Here is a 17,697-nt window from a genome sequence, read left to right as displayed (position 1 = left end):
CCCAAGTAGTTTTAAAAAGCATGAAAGATATGAAAGTATTTAACAGTAATGAACTGTACATTTTAGAAAATGATTAAGGTGGTCAATTTTATATTATGCATGAGGTGTTACGCTGATTCAGTCCTGACTCTGCAACCCTATGCACTGTAGCCCTCTAGGTTCCTCTGCCTTTGGAATTCTCCAGGCAAGAACACTGGAGTGGGTTGCCAGTCCCTCCTCCAGGGATATTATGCATATTTTACCACAATTAAAATGTTTTAAATTTAATGTTATGTATATTTAGGAAAGCAAGTTTTATTATTTCTTTTTAGTTTGATCTCAATTCTTTAAATTGAAGTACAGTTGATTTACAATATTACATTTGTTTCAGGCATACAGCATAGTGATTAAGTATCTTTGCAGAATTTATTCCATTAGAAGTTATTATAAGATAATGGCTATAATTTCCTGTGCTATACAGCATATCTTTATTACTTATCTATTTTTACACATAGTAGTTTGAATCCCTTAATCCCATACACCTATCCAGAACAAGTCTGTTTTCTATGCCTGTGAGTCTGTTTCTGTTTTGCAAATACTTTGTATTTTTTTTAGATTCCACATCTAGGTGGTTTCATAGGGTATATAATGGAAAAGTGCCAGGTTTCAACAGACAGGAGTCGGACCTGCCTGTCTCAACAGAGTCATGAAGTGAATTAAAGGAATCTCTTAAAGTAACACTAGTGCAGGTCATCTTCCCAGGATCTGATGAGTCTCTATTTTTTTTGTCCAGATAATGATAATGACTGATTTTTTAACAGCAAAGCCAGTTTGATTTGTTAATTGCTCCTATTTTCTTTCTTTCTTCTTCTTTTTTTTTTGACTGCACTAGGTCTTAGTTGTGGCATGTGGGATCTAGTTTCCTGACCAAGGATGTATCCCGCCCCCCTGCATTAGGAGCAAGGAGTCTTAACCACCGGACCACCATGCTCCCCTGTGCTCCAATATCTTAGGTGTATTTTCCTTATGGTAAAACATGGACAGCAATGCAGGGAGGGGACAAGTCTGGGGAGGACCAAACGTGGAAATTCCTCTTCTGACCACCTCCACTCCGTCCCTTGTGGACGTAGGTCATGCTTATCGGAACCTGCTAGAGGAGATGGGGGTATAGAAGTGGGTGACGGCCTGTCAGTGTAAGAGGTGTATTTGTATGGAGCGTGTCATAGGGGAGTCCTTCGAGGATGGGTCTCAGGGGTGTGAAAGTGTGTGTCGACAGTCGTCCTCCTCGGCAAGTCATAACATGATTTCATGGGCAGAGTGACCCTGAATGTGCAGATTTGAGCGCTTAAGAGTAGATTGGATTCTGTCTTAAAAGGAGAAGGTTGTGTTGCTTTTCCCCCTCCGGAAAGACTTCTGCAGTGCCCCCCCAACCCCCACCCCCGGAAAGACCAGGACAGCGGCTGACTAGTCTCTTTTTCTCCTGTCCCCTCGGGCCTTCAGCCGCCGAAAGGGGGGCCTTGCGGGCCTGACCCCCGGCTGGAAGGAAGAGGCGTAAGTCAACTTCCTCGCCGGCAACACCCGCGGCAGCGGTGGGTGCGCGGGTCTGCGCATCCCGCCCCCGGGCCGGGAAGGGGCGGAGCCGGGCGGAGCCCGCCCCCGGCTGGCCCCTCTTCCCCGCCGCTCCTCCGACCCGCGCTGGCCGCAGTCACCGCCGCCTGCAGGAAGCTGGGAGCGGGATCTTGGGCCGGGAGTGCGGGCTGAGCTGCGTGCACGGGCTCGGCCGCCGCTGCCGGTGAGTCCCTGGGCTGGCGGCGCGGTGCGCGGAGGGAGGCGGGTCAGGACCCGGCTGTTGGGGAGCCCCAGGGCGCAAGCACCGAGATGTCAAGATAGCGACTGTGGGGACCCCCGGAGGAGCATCGCGAGGTAGAGGAGCCCGGGGGTGGGGAGTCAACATGCCCCCGGTGCTGGGGCGTCCAGGAGCCCTGAAGGCGAGGCAGAGGGTCAGGAACTCGAAGTTGGGGCGTCCCGAAACCCGATCCTGGAGGACTACGGGGTTAGGATCCTGAGATTGGAGAGGTCCCCAGGGGTGCGGAATGAGGGCTGCCCAGTCGGCCTTCTCGGGGCGCCCTCCGTAGGGCGGAGGGGAGCAGAACCCGGGAAGGGAGTGCGGAGAGAGGAAGCCCGAGGCGGGCGGGGCAGGAGAGAAGCCCCAGGGAGGGGAGTCCCGGGCAGGGGAGGGTGGGGTGACGCGAGTGGCTTCTCCGGGGAAGGATGGAGGGGGTTTCGCCGAGAGGGCGGGTGCAGGGAGCGGAGCTGTGCGGAGAATCCGGGGTTCTGTTCTGGAGGATGCGGGATTGCAGAGCTAGAACGCCGCGGCGGGGGTCCGAGGTGGCCCGCGGAGCTGTAGGGCGGGCACTCAGGGAACATCTCGGCCTAGGGGACGCAGCCCACTCGGTGGGGTCATGGCCATCTCAAGAGGACATCCTCTCAAGGGAGCAGGAAGGGCCACCCTGGACGAGGTTGGGTAGGGACCCTCCACCTAGCGAGCAGTGTTGGCAAATTAGGCAGGGGGACCGGAGAGGGGCGCACCTGGCAGACCTGCGTGGGCACCGCAGTGCCCTAAGCATCTGTGGCCCTCAGGCACAGACTCACAAAAGGGAGACCTGTGGACTGGACAGGCTTAGGGTTGCATCTCATATTTCTGAGCTGGGTTAGAAGTGATTTTGCCCAGGGATCCGATGAAAAGAGTCTGGGCTTATAGCTCAGAATAGCTCTGGAGTGAGTTTTCAAATTGTATAGGTAAGCTCTACCTGTGTGTGTGTGTGTAACTCATAATAAAAGTGTGTGTAATTTTTAGATCCACATGTGCTGCTTGCTTCCTCCTCTTTTGTACTTTGTGAGAGGTTGTTTCTGAGTAAAAACTGGAGGAAAATCAGGAAGGTTTCAGCGTACACACATACAAACTAACCGCCCACAAATGCATTGCATTCCACGGTCTAGTAAACATGAGTATTATACTTTTGGATTGCTTCTGTTGGCGAGGGCTCCCTTTAGTGGAGTGAAAAGGAGTTACCTGCATGGAAGGTGGACTGCCCTTGACTGCCCTCTTAGGATGTCCACAGCCTGGACCCACCCCTGAGTTGCTGCACCCTTGACCAGGTCACCTGGTGGGGCGCTAGCCTGCTCAGGACCTCAGGGAATGGCATTCTAGAGTCTGTCTGAATATAAACAAATGACCAGCGCACTGTCTGGTTTATCTTCTTGTTTTTTCCCCCCTGTTGTTTGTCTTAGGTGTCTGGCTGTCTTTTACTAGTTAAATAATATTGACATCTTATATTAATGTATTCTATATGGTTAATTATGGGTGGTAATTACCTTAATTATTTGATATAACAACTAATTCAGGAAGACCTAGGGCCTTGGGAATCCTGTTAAGTAGATTTCTCCCTGAGGTCCTGGGCTTTAAGGGGCAGTGGGAGGGGGAGGGAATGGGCTCTACTCCTTTTCTTTTCTGCTGTAGATATAGGTCCATCCTCTAGTATACACTGAGATTCGAGCTTCCTGGGAGGACCAAAGACTTTTGGCATCTAGTATTTGGCTCAGATGGTAAAGAATCTGCCTGCAATGCAGGAGATCTGGGTTTGATCCCCGGGTGAGGAAGATTCCCTAGAGAAAGGGATAGCTACCCACTCCATTATTCTTGCCTGGGAAATCCCATGGACAGAGGAGCCTGACAGGCTACAGTCCATGAGTTCACAAAGAGTTGTACACTATGCACAACTTAGCGAATAACATTTTCACTTTTCACTTTTTAATATGTTGGGCCCATTTTTTTTTTCTTCATGCAGAGGAAAGCTCATCAATAAGTATGCAAGTTAATGGTAAAGTGATCTATTCAATTTCACAGGTGTCATTTCAGGACAAGTTTTTTTTCCATCAGAGGGTGGTCAGAACCTTGCACCAAAATCTGCATTATCATTATTGCGGTAGCATATTTATCCACTTGGACATATAGCTAGCTGATTCTTCCAATTCTTTATCCAAATGTTAGAATAAGTACCTAAGTATTTATACATTCAAATAAATTCGTGTTTCACCCTTTCTTTCTCACCCCTCATCGTGGCAAGCTGTGTACTAATTCTAGTGATGCTGTCATTGCCGAGAATAATTTTGGAGCCCTGCTTTGGAGTTGCCTTCAGAGTTGGCAACACGTTGACTGAATTGCCTCTGTGATGGCAAACCTTCCGCAGTTGGGAAACAGCCAAACGCTTGTGTGGAGCCAACTTTGGTGGAGAATTGGGGTTGTTATAGGAAGTGTGTCCATTAAAGTAATGAAAGTCCTCTTGAAGGGCTAGCAGTTCTACAGGGGTCATCCAGTAAAGAGTATGTGTTTAGGATTGTAAAGTAGTTGCTTTGAAATACAGCCTTCATTTGATTGTTTGCGCTCTGGTGCATGTGTAAAAAAAAAAGCAGAACTGGTGCTAGAGGAGGAAATGGCAACCCACTCCAGTATTCTTGCCTGGGAGATCCCATGGACAGAGGAACCTGCTGAGCTACAGTCCATGGGGTCGCAAAGAGTCGGACACAGCAGCAACTGAGCACAGAGTGTTATACTCTGTCGTACCTTATGGTTTGGGGGCTTCCCAGGTGGTGCTAGTGGTAAAGAACCTGCCTGCCAATGCCGGAGATAAAAGAGACTCAGGTTCCATCCCTGGGTCAGAAAGAGCCCCTGGAGGAGGGCATGGCAACCCACTCCAGTATTCTTGCTTGGAGAATCCCATGAACAGAGGAGCATGCGGGCTACAGTCCATAGGGTTTCGAAGAGTCAGACACGACTGAGGTGACTTAACATGCACCAACACCTCATAGCTTATAGGGCTGGAGAAAATCAGCCTTTCTTTTCCCCTTCCATGTCCTCTGTACCAGGCAGTTTCCATCCCCTTGTATTTTTTACCGAAAGCAAAATGAACAAAAGACTTGTTTTTTCCAGCAAAAAAGGTAGTCAGAAAGTCACTTACCCTATTGGGCATTACCAATAGGTAATATTGGTAATTAGGTATCATTGCCTGATACCTAAGTTTTTATGTGAAAAGATCTATATAGAGTCAAGGGGAAGAGAATGATTTCTGAAAATCCATTTTAGTTTTGGGATTCCATAGCACATAGCATGAAAAATCAACATATCCCGTTTCTGCCTTTGTTTCCCTAAATTCTATTTTCCCCCCTCAGGTTGTATAACCTGAAGTTTCAATACAGCCATAGCTTGAATCTTGATTTAACTGTGATCTTGGACAAATTACTCATCTCTTTTGGCCTCCATTTTCTTACCCTAACATGAAGATGTGATGAGCAGGTACCTCATGGGGCTGTGATGAAGATGAAGTACGATTTGTGTGTGTAGAACCCTGAGATCAGTGTCCCTACATAATCAGTGCTCCATAGAGTCTAGCTCTTTGCGTTATTAAGAGTGCTTATTGATCGTTTTGTATTATAATTCCTTTTAAGCCATGTAAAAATTTATAATGTCCAAGTAATGATAGTCCCTTTGGCTGGGCTTTGCAAATGAACCTGTCCTCTCAGGAGTGTTTTAAGAGTGACCTTAACAGCAACCATAGCTAGCTACTTTATTTTGAATTCCTATTGGGCTTCCCAGAGGTAAAGGATCCACCTGCCAAGCAGGAGACTCCAGTTTAATCCCTGGGTCGGAAAGATCCCCTGGAGAAGGAAATGGCAACCCACTCCAGTATTCTTGCCTGGAAAATCCCTTGGTCAGAGGAACCTGGTGGGCTATAGTCCATGGGGTTGCAAAGAGTCTGACGCGACTTAGCAACCGAGCATACACGTATTTTAAAATATGAAAAGTCCAGTTTTGAGTGTGCATTAGGTGTAGCAGTTTGGTAAAAAGCTGAAGGAAAATTGTTTAAAAGCTTCTCCTATAATTTTCTTCCTGATCCAATGAAATATTATTCTAACAACATAGCTCTAGTTCTCCTGGCATATATTGAAAGGGATGATTCTGGAGAACGTTTGTTTCAGTTAAATTGGAGTTTTGTTCTGTTTTTTTTTTTTTTTTTTAAGTGGTAGAGAGGAAGAACCTGGCACTGCATTCTCAGTTCTTTCATAAATACCAACAGTCAGTTTTTTCAAATTTATGAATTTTATTATATTCAGTTAATTTTACCTTAATTTTAATGAAATAATTTATGGTTACTATGAAATAGCTGTTTCATGAAATGTTCAACATTTAGTGAGAATTCTCTGTGTTTCAGTGAAGTATGTGCAGGAGACGAGGTATAAGGAACAGATTTTTTCCCCCAGAAGTTCACATAATGTGCCCTCTTACTTAGGACAATACATTAGCGAGAATTGTTGGGGTTTTTTTTTCTCCTAATGGCTTACAAGGCTAAGGGTTAATATGAATTTCACTATATGTTCCTTTCCCTCAATTTCTTGGAGAAGGCTAAATATATGGATCTCTCAATAGTGTTTATATTTTTTGTTATGGATAGATTCTTTCAGGATTAGATCCTGCTATGTACTCAGATGCCATAAAAGGAAATAAGGGCTCTAAAATTACTTAGTGAATTGTAAAGTGATAGACAGTCTGCCTTCTCTATGGGGGCTGGTGTGGGGGATGGAGTCTGCATCATCAGGTTCAACCAACCGAGGATGGAAATGTCAATGAAAAAATTAATCCATAGTCAAGCTAAGAAAGAAATGGAACATTTTATTCAAACCAACCTGAGGATTATAACCTGGGAGACAGTCTCTCAGAGAGGTCTGAGAACTGTTCCAAAGAGGTGAAGGTTGTGGCCAGTCTAGATGTGACTTTGGAGAAGGGGGTACATCCAATCAAAGCACACGTCTTGGTAGAGTTATTGCTATCTGCAAGAAACAGGTGTCTTAGTTGATGGTTTTAGTGCCCTGTAAGTATGGGAAGATTCTAGAAGCTGGATTCATAAAATTTTCTCCTGAAAATATCTTAACCACCTGAGGGTCAATTTCTGTTTTTCTGTAGCACAAAATGCCTAATCCTGATCTTTGCCCTGAATTCCTTTTGAGGTGTACTGCATAGATCAGTGACCAAAGTGGCTGATGACTTAATCCTTGTAGAATTGATGGTGGACAACATTATTTTTACAATCCCCTCCTTTTCAGTCTTAGTTTCGACCATGATTTGGGAGGCATTTTGTGACCACTTTGTCTCATGATGCCAGGAACGCTCCTTCCCAGGTTGGGCAAGGATTTCTTTGATAGGCTTCTCAATGTGCTCTTGGTGGACAAGACTCTGTTAACAGTAGCCAGAGCCTCTGGCCAGCCTGTAATATTGTCCGGGAAATGGTTTCCTCTTGTTGCTTCTTCCCACATCTAGAGTTACACTATTATAATCATCGATCTTATAGAATTGTATATTTCGTCAATCATTTCAAGTCACCTAGTCAACAAAGGTCCGTCAAGTCAAGACTATGGTTTTTCCAGTGGTCATGTATGGATGTAAGAGTTGGACTGTAAAGAAAGCTGAGCGCAGAATTGATGCTTTTGAACTGTGGTGTTGGAGAAGAAGCTTGAGGCTTCCTTGGACTGCAAGGAGATCCAACCAGTCCATCCTAAAGGAGATCAGTCCTGGGTGTTCATTGGAAGGACTGATGTTGAAGCTGAAACTTCAATACTTTGGCCACCTGATGCAAAGAGCTGACTCATTTGAAAAGACCCTGATGCTGGGAAAGATTGAGGGCAGGAGGAGAAGGGACGACAGAGGATGAGATGGTTGGATGGCATCACCGACTCCATGGACATGGGTTTGGGTGGACTCCAGGAGTTGGCGATGGATAGGGAGGCCTGGCGTGCTGTGGTTCATGGGGTCGCAAAGAGTCAGACACGACTGAGCGACTGAACTGAACTAAATCATCATTAATTTTACCAGACCTTTGGCCACATATTTGGTCATGCAAGAAACAATCATCTTATTCAATAGGAAGAATACAAGTAATGCAGCTAGTGGCATTAATAAGGTCATAAGTAAGTATCTAAGTGAAGAGCTTCCATTAGATGTGACCCAATATCTCCCCAGGTTCTCTGACCAGTCTATTCTATACCAATTGCTATATTTAAGGCAAATGATATATTGGTATTGTACATAAAGCTCACCAAAGATGTCTACAGGTAGAAGATGAAGGTGGGTTATCATGACTTCTTAAAGATTGACAAAGTAATGTTTTCTAAAGAGTTGTGTGACTGCCAGAAGAAGCACAAGTGATCTTTCTGATTGAGCAGGGATTTCTGCCATTGGGGAATCTGGTTAATGCATAATGCAGATATACAATGACCAGTGGATGGGAGGGAGGAGGCCAAAGGTCAGAGAAAATGTTTTTGTTTAAATTTTTCTTGTCTAGCCTTAAAATGTCAGTTGAAATAAATGTCAGAAAATAGTCAGGGAAAAAAAAATCCCAGGGGAATTTGGGGGGAGCATGAATACATGTATCAGTTCAGTTCAGTCGCTCAGTCGTGTCCGACTCTTTGCGACCCCATGAATCGCAGCATTCCAGGCCTCCCTGTCCATCACCATCTCCCAGAGTTCACTCAAACTCATGTCCATTGAGTCGGTGATGCCATCCAGCCATCTCATCCTCTGTCGTCCCCTTTTCCTCCTGCCCCCAATCCCTCCCAGTGTCGTAGTCTTTTCCAATGTATGGCTAAATCCCTTCTCAGTTCACCTAAAACTATCACAGCATTGTTAATAGGCTATATCCCAATACAAAACAAAAAGTTAAAAGAAAAATCCCAGAAAGTTCCAGAAAACAAAACTTGAACTTGTCATGCCCAGGCAACTACTTACACAGCATTTATTTTACACAAAACAGTTACATTGTATTTACAGCTATTCACATAACATTTACATTGTATTAGGTAATATAAGTAATCTAGAGATGTTTTAAAGTATGTGGGTGGATGTGGGTAGGTTACATGCAAATACTGTGCCATTGTACATAAAGGACTTGAGCATGCACAGATTTTGGTATGCCAGGAGGATCCTGGAAGCAATCCCCATAGACACTGAGGGGCCACTGTATAACTGTAGGATGGGGCTATTTTTGTTGTTTATCCCTTCTATAGTGGCATTTGGCCTTTGCTCTGTCTGTGTTCTGAATGGTAGTTCACACCCAGGAAACAATACCGCAGGGTGCTTGAGATTAGAGCAGGTGTTCTTAATAAGGAGCAGGGGCAACGATTTTACATCCCTTTCACCCCCAGGCTGCCAGGATATTTGACAATGTCTAGAGATATTTTTCTGAGAAGGCAATGGCAACCCACTCTAGTACTCTTGCCTGGAAAATCCCATGGGCAGAGGAGCCTGGTAGGCTGAAGTCCATGGGGTCGTGAAGAGTCGGACACGACTGAGCGACTTCCTTTCACTTTTCACTTTCATGCACTGGAGAAGGAAATGGCAACCCACTCCAGTGTTCTTGCCTGGAGAATCCCAGGGACGGGGGAGCCTGGTGGGCTGCTGTCTGTGGGGTGGCACAGAGTTGGACACGACTGAAGCGACGCAGCAGCAGCAGCAGCAGCAGCAGCAGAGATATTTTTGATTTTCATAGCTGGAAAGGAGAGAGATGTTACTGGCATCTAATGGGTAGAGGCCAGAAATGCTGCTAGATGTTGTATAATGCATGCAATAGCCCTTCACAGCAAAGAATTTTCCAGGTAGCTCAGCTTGTAAAGAATCCCCCTGCAATGCAGGAGACCCCAGTTCAATTCCTGGGTTGGGAAGATCCATTGGAGAAGGGATAGGCTACTCCCTCCAGTATTCTTGGGCTTCCCTGGTGGCTTAACTGGTAAAGAATCCGCCTGCAATGTGGGAGACCTGGATTCGATCCCTGGGTTGGGAAGATCCCCTGGAGAAGGGAACCCACTCCAGCATTCTGGTGTGGACAGTTCCATGGGCTATATAGTTCACGGGTTCACAAAGAGTTGGACATGACTGAGCGACTTTCATTTTCATTTCAAATGGCAGTAGTGCTGAGAGATCCTGAACTAGATTAAGGGATCTGGAGTGGGGACCAACCAGTGTTAGCATCCTAGAATGACCCTGGCTGAGCTCCTTAAAAATGCAGGTCTGAAATGCTGTTGTGCAATTAGATGGGATAGTGTATATAAAATACTTAGCTCACAGAGTTGCCCAGTAAATGGTAACTCTTAGTATAATGTCTGGTTAGTCAGTCCAGGGACTATGCATCAAAGACATAGCTTTGGCTTTGCACCCATGGTGCACAGATCCAGGTCAGGTTTCCTGATCCCATCCATGTGTCCTAGAGTAGGTAGGGCAGGGACACGGAACTACCTGTGTCTGTGGTTCCTTCTGCATTCTGGTTCTGCTGGCGATGGGCTGCAGTTGCCTCCAACCAGGTGAGCAGGGCAGTGCTTTGGACCTGTTTTCTGGGGGCAGAGATGAGCTGAGGCTGGAGGAGCTCTGTTTCCTCCTCCACACGTGGAAGGAGGAGAAGGCTAGGTGGTGAAGTCCTCCCCCCACCCCACACCTCCCAACTTGTCTTCTGGGCTCTACTGGGACCCCTATCTCTGCACAGGCACAACTTCCTCTACTGTGAGCAGCCCTGGTGTCTGGCAGTTTCTCTTTACTTTTTCTTAGCCTCTTCTACTCAAGCAAAAGTTCTTGGCGGGTCCCTTCACTTTTAATGAAATACTCCAAGTCCGCTGCAGGTTTTGCTCTTCATGGGCCTTCTCGGCCATCTGGGGAGGACAAAGGAGGCCGCCCATGAAGCTCAGGCCCCACTTTGACCTTCCTGCTTTGCTGTTTTTCCTTTGCACTTTGAGCCAGAGGAGTGAGTGGTCCATTCAAGCAACCAGAGGCGCCTCAGCGGGATGGGGGTGGGATGACATTCCGAGAGTGTTTAGCAGACCCAGAAGTAAACAAATGGAGTGGTTTTTCAGCTGTGAGCTAGAAACCATCAGTTCTGTGGTTCTCAGTCCTGGCTGTACAATAGAAGTACCTGGGGCTTTCTAAGAATTCAGATGCCCAGGCCCCACCCAAGACAGTTGATTCAGACTCTCAGTGGGGAGGGCTAGGGCATCACAAAGTTTAAGATGCTCCTGAGATTCAGAACCATGCCTTGTGAAATTAATGACCTGCATTTAAGAAAAAGGAAGAAAGAGAGAGGAAAACGAAAGAAAAGAGAGCCAAACTAAAAATGAGAGTAACATAAGTAGTGTTTTGTTAAATGTTTATTTTATGATGAATGTATCACTTGCTTGTGATGTAAAATATGTTCTTTCCAAAGGGCTGTAGTCAAAAAAGTTTGAAAACTTTATTTTAGAGCCTTAGAGGTATTTAATTAATGTTGGCAAATTGCCTCTTGAAATATTTCTGTATGTGTTTCTGCTAGACAGTTTTCTAACTGCTTTTATATACCTTGTCAAATACAACTTCTGCAGTCACTCTGTGAGCCATGGAACGCAGATATCATTATATTGATTCTTTCATACAGATGAAGGAAACCTGGGGCTGGAGAGAAGAGAAATTTGTCAAAGTCACAGTGAGAAAAGGGGCAACATGGACTCAAACCCAGGACTTCTGATTACTGCTACAGGGCTCTGTCCACCACATCTTTCTGTCTCTTCTGATGTAGTTGGAGCATGGCCTTGATGCAACTTCAAATAATGCATCAAAATAACTATTGACTGAACACCTACTGATACCAGGAAACATAGAGTTGACCCTTGAGCAACCTGTGGGTTAGGCCATCCTTGGGTCTGGCCTGGTAGTTCTAGCTGAGAAGGAACCTGAAGACTGACCCTGTAGAGTGAGATTGGATAGACTTCCCAGTAGTCTGGGAAGCAAAGGCTATTTTGTTCATTTGTTTATTTATCCACTCACTCATTTATCAGTATTAAAGCCTTACCAGGGCTGGGGTCCATGCTGAACACGGGTAAAGATGGAATGTTGAACTCAAATGCAGTCCCCGCCCTTGTGGAGGTTACAGTTTGGAGGTGAGTACTTAAGGGAGGATGCTGTGCTTCAGAAGCAGGTGGGGAAAGGATTCCTCAAGGCTTTCTCATACCTGAGCACAGAGCTGAAACAAAGCTCAGGCCATGTGTAAACAGAAATACAAACAGTTGGTTGTACTCAGGAGCTTAGCATGGAAGAACAAGACCTCACGTTAGCCCACATGACATTCAGAACCCCAATTCCCCAAAGGTGGGGAACCACATTCTGCTGGAAGTCACCTGGGTTGGATGATCAGGTTGAGTTAAGCCTGGAGTTCAGGGTGTGTCCTCGGAGTGTCTGGGAGGGTACAAGCTCCAAGCCATCTAGATAACTAATAAACTGTCCCTTTTCTCTTATGTGAGAAGGACTCCATACCTCAGCAGACCAGTGTTTGTTGAATGAGTGAATTAATGATGATTATGAAGAATGGTCATCTATAATAAAGGTAATGGAAGATGTCAAGGTTTCAAGACAAGCACACCCAGAGAAGAGTCAAGTTCTCCCCACTTTCCAGGCTGAGCTGGTTCCTGGGACTGTAAGAACCTAAAGGCAATCAGAGCTAGGGTTATTGATTTAAGAGTTTAAGGGTTGGTCTTGAGATATTAGCGTTAAGGGCAGTGACATTTATTTCCACTTATGGTGATGTAGTCCAGAATTAAGAAAAGCAAGCAAGAAAAAATTCAATTCTTTTTTAAAAGTATTTTTATTTATTTATTTGGCATTTGTGGGTCTTAGTTTCAGCATGCAAGGTCTTTAATCAGCATGTGGGATCTACTTCCCTGACCAGGGATTCAACCCAGGCCCCCTGGATCAGGAGTACAGAGTCTTAGCCACTGGACCACCAAGGAAGGCTCCTGACCCACCCCCCATCCTAATTTTTAAGGAACAGATAATTTGTTGCTTTTCACCAGTAACCTGAAGCTATGTATTTGCCCTATTCTTAGCACCTGCTCTCTGGAGGCTAAGAGAATTTCCCAAGAGGTTCAAGATCAATCCGTAGCACAGAAACTGGGAGAGGGCTACTGTTCCCCAAACCACTTGAAGATGGAATAGAAATACTCTGCTAAATGTTGCCTGTAGGTCATACTTTTTGTGAGAAATAAAACTTTGTTGGTAAAATCTCATTTTCCTTTTAGACTCAAATTGCTTGTATAAATTATGGAAGAAAAAAAGAGGAGGATGTAAAAATCAATGTTGAGTGTAATGGCTCTTGAATTAGAAAATTTAAATTCTCCATGGTGTATTTCACCCTGTCCAAAGGATTCATTCCAGGAGTTCAATCTTAGCTTGCTGTTCCTGCACTTAAGCAAGATGAGGGCATCAATATTGTTCTCTTGAGTTGCCAGGAACCCTGAGCACTTTATAAAGTGGCATTAGTTAGTTTCATGCATGGACTCATGCTGGGATTGGAATTGGCTGCAGTTGTAGAATGTCACCCAGACAGACAGGTTCAGGTATAAAGTGCCAAGAATTTCATTGAAACTGGGCAGCATTTCAGCAGGTAGAAACGGATTCGTCAGATCTCATTGTGCTGAAGAGGTTCAGATTAATTCATGAAGTGCATGCACAATTTTGTCCCATGAAAGAAAAAGAAAATATTAGACTGTTTACAGTTATGTGGCTGTGATGTGTCTCATGGCCTGGAGGACCATTGTGTCTAGATACATTAACCTAATTCCACAGGATGTAATAATAATAATATGCTCATGTGTGTGAAGGCATACTGAAACACAAAATACCTACTATTTTGACGAATACCTACTCTATTGAAGATTCCTATGTGCCAGGCATTGTGCAGTGCAATGTTTCTTTACGTTGTCTCTACTGCTTGAAACAAATTTAGGAGAGAGAGATCCCAGTTTACCAATGAGAAAAAGAAAGGAAGTGGCTCGCCCAAGGTCACTATAGTTAGGAAGTGTCAGAGCTGGTTATAGATTCGTTATTTGTGAAAGGGCCTGTGGCAGATGAGTTTGTGTTTAATTTAGGGCTCCTTTACAAAGCTTCTATAGCCTGGAATGGGTCCAGGGTGGGATTTCCTGTCTGCTCAGTTCATCACCCTATATAAACAGATTCCAGAAGGTGGGAGTTGCTAAATTTATATATGTGGTTCCTTGAACCTACTGGAAGCATTGGCTCTGGGGGTAGGGGGCAGGGTCTCGGGGTGGTGCATCGAGCTTTTTTTCATGATTTCCTATGCCTACAAAGCCACATATGTGTGTGTCAAATAGCTGCACAGACCATCAAAACTTGGCAATCCTTTGCTTTTAGCTCAGGTGATAGTAGCTTCATTTGGAGCCACCTGCCAGCTCTTCTAAACTCTAACCTGAGATTAGGTGTAACTGACTAAATGATACAGGGTCATGAATCATTGAATGGATGTGGTTGACTTACTTTCAAAGCATGGAAGACTAATAATGATCACTTTGACACAAGTATGATGGGACTTCCCTGGTGGTTGGGCTTCCCTCATAGCTCAGTTGGTAAATCATCTGCCTGCAATGCAGGAGTTCAGTTCAGTCCAGTTCATTTCAGTCACTCAGTTGTGTCCAACTCTTTGCAACCCCATGAATCGCAGCATGCCAGGCCTCCCTGTTCATCACCAACTCCCAGAGTTCACGCAAACTCATGTCCATCGAGTCGGTGATGCCATCCAACCATCTCATCCTCTGTCGTCCCCTTCTCCTCCTGCCCCCAATCCCTCCCAGCATCAGGGTCTTTTCCAATGAGTCAACTCTTTGCATGAGGTGGCCAAAGTATTGGAGTTTCAGCTTCAGCATCAGTCCTTCCAATGAACACCCAGGACTGATCTCCTTTAGGATGGACTGGTTGGATCTCCTTGCAGTCCAAGGGACTCTCAAGAGTCTTCTCCAACATCACAGTTGAAAAGCATCAATTCTTCAGCGCTCAGCTTTCTTCACAGTCCAACTCTCACATCCATACATGACCACGGGAAAAACCATAGCCTTGACTAGACCCGGGTTCAATTCCTGGGTCGGGAAGATCCCCTGGAGAGGGAAATAGCAACCCACTTTAGTATTCTTGCCTGGAGAATCCCATGGACAGAGGAGCCTGGCAGGCACAGTCCATGGGATCTCAAGAGTTGGACACGACTTAATGACTAAAACACACACAACACATCCTCAGTGGTTAAGACTTGGCACTGCTACTGCAGGCGGTATGGAACTAAGATCCCACATGCTTCACAGTGCAGCCAAAAAAAAAACACAAACAGGTTTGATAATGAAAATGCTGGGCAATAATGGGTAGCCTAGAGTGACAGTGAAGATCTCAGCTGCAACCCCCTGACCCGCCACCTTGCTTGTCCCAGAGCCCACCCATGTCTCTAGTGAGGCAGGCATCCCTGACTTTTGGACCTGGGAACGACAGCCTCGAGGCTTCCTCTGATCTAGGGCAGATCGCATTAGTTGAGCACATGTGTGCTAGCAGTTTTTATCTGTACTATCATCCCTCTCTCTTAAACTTACTATTATGGAACATTTCCGGCAGAGGCGGATAGAATGGTAGAATATACCTCCATGTGCAACCATCCCGCAGCTTCAACAGTTACCAACTCATGGCCAACTTCTCTGCATACACCTTACCTCCAGACGATTTTGAAGCAAACCCCAGCCATCATATCATGATCTGTGAGCATTTCAGAATGGATTTCTAAAAGATGAGGGCTCTTTTATCGTAATTCTTTAAATGTCAACAACCCTATTAGTCAGGTACCTCCATATCCTTATTTTATAGGTGAAGACAGTGAGGCACAAGGAGGTTAAATTATATTCCCAAGGTCATGCATGGAGAAGGCAATGGCACCCCACTCTAGTACTCTTGCCTGGAGAATCCCAGGGATGGGGGAGCCTGGTGGGCTGCAGTCTATGGGGTCGCACAGAGTCAGACACAACTGAAGCGACTTAGCAGCAGCAGCAGCAGGTGAACACAGCAGAAGGCAATGGCACCCCACTCCAGTACTCTTGCCTGGGGAATCCCATGGATGGAGCAGCCTGGTGGGCTACAGTCCATGGGGTCGCTAAGGGTCGGACATGACTGAAGTGACTTAGCAGCAAGGTCATCCAAGGCAGAGTCAGGATTCAAGTCCAAGTTGCCTAACTCCAGGGCCTGTCCTATTAAACACCATATCCTGTTAGGGTAGCCATTAGACCCCTCTGCTGTAGCTAATCCTCCACTACAGGATTGGATTCTGGAAGTGGAAAAATAGACCCCTAGGGACAACACTATTGATTTCTATGAATTCAATCACCCAGTCATTGTTACAGGTAGGGTCTATTTAGGTACACAGGGACAGAACGGCTGTGAAAGTCTTATAATTGTCATCTCCAGGTATGAAAGGATCGACCTGAAATATTCATGGATTCTCTTTGGGCAGCAAGACTGATAAAGCAGTCAAAAACCTTGATTGTGCTAGTGTTTGAAAGGGTGGAAAAGCCCATAATGAAAAGGACTTCACAGAAAATATGATTGTCATGGTGCTCTGGCTGCCAAGGGGAAGTAAAAGGTTTCTTTTAAAATGAATTTTCCTTTGGTTTTTCTCTCTTGGCAGAAGGAATCAGCCTTCCCACTGAGTCTTTTCAGTTTGTTTCTAGCATAGCTAATTGTGTTTATTTGTCTCCAGAATCACATGCCTGCCTCCTTTCCCTTGCCTTTTCTTAAGGTCTCTTGCCTGCTGTGTACTACGGTTGCTGCCAAAAACGTTCCCCTCACCTGGGAGCAGTTGGCTGACAACACAGAGTAGATGTTGGGAGGCCAGCTGTCTCTCCAGAGGCCTGACCTGGCCTCTGGCGCCCAAACCCACCGCAGGGGAGAGGCAGAGAGATTATATAAGCTTGCGGGGAAAGGAACCATGTCATTTGCCTTGTGTGTGCCCATTTGGTCCATCAGTGTTAAGAACAGAGCAGAAAACATGTGAATACTATTGACTGACTGATCTGAGAGCTTTGCTAGCTCAAGTTCAAGAAATTGATTCTCCATTTTTCCCCCTATCAAAATGAGCATCACATTGATTTTTCTGTTTAATACTTTTCTTTGGCTTTGGGAATCACTTTTTTTTTTTTAACATCTTTTTAAAAATTTTTATTAATTTTTGGTTGCACTGGGTCTTCATTGCTTTGCAGGCTTTTCTCTAGCTGTGGCGAGTGGGGGCTACTCATTGCAGTGCGCGGGCTTCTCATCGTGGTGGCTTCTGTTGTTGCAGAGCACAGGCTCTAGGCGCACTGGCCTCAGCAGTTGCACCACACAGGCTCAGCAGTCGTGATATGAGCAGGCCTTAGTTGCTCCACGGCATGTGGAATCTTCCCAGACCAGGGATCGAACCCGTGTCCCTACATTGACAGGCGGATTCTTATCCACTGTACCACCAGGGAAGTTCAGGAATCGCTCCCTTTTAAGTGATTCTCAGATCTGTTTCTTTTCTTTCCCTGATCCCTGTGAAGTCTAATAGCAGAAGCCAGTAACCACAGAAGAACCCCCCAGTCCTTCTCAGTCCTCTCACCCATGAGGCTCTTAGTGGTGGTCCTTGTCAGGGTGTAGGTGAAGATGTGTCTAGAAATTCTGCCTTTGACTGTCTCTAGGAACACCAGTGAGGACCTCTGCCAGTGTCTTTTTCAGGGAACATCTATTTTCCTTAAAACTGTTGTTGCAAAAACATATTGTTTTTTTTCTTTTTTTTATGACTGCTGTGACTTCTACTTTTT

At 45.5% G+C, this 17,697-nt stretch overlaps 1 protein-coding gene across 1 annotated transcript in view; it reads left to right on the top strand.

Moving 5' to 3' along the window:
- The first annotated feature begins 1,681 nt into the window (after positions 1-1,681).
- The window catches only part of PAQR8 (progestin and adipoQ receptor family member VIII), a 44,050-nt gene continuing 28,034 nt past the window's right edge, over positions 1,682-17,697 (top strand). The window contains exon 1 of the mRNA XM_010863019.1: positions 1,682-1,771. The gene's annotated coding sequence lies outside the window, so the exon portion shown is untranslated. The remainder of the gene's footprint in view (positions 1,772-17,697) is intronic.

Source organism: Bison bison, unplaced genomic scaffold, assembly GCF_000754665.1.
Source record: "Bison bison bison isolate TAMUID 2011002044 unplaced genomic scaffold, Bison_UMD1.0 scf7180017864487, whole genome shotgun sequence".
Taxonomy (NCBI): Eukaryota; Metazoa; Chordata; class Mammalia; order Artiodactyla; family Bovidae; genus Bison; species Bison bison.
Note: the sequence above shows the minus strand (reverse complement) of the source record. Positions and strands in the feature narration are given on the sequence as shown.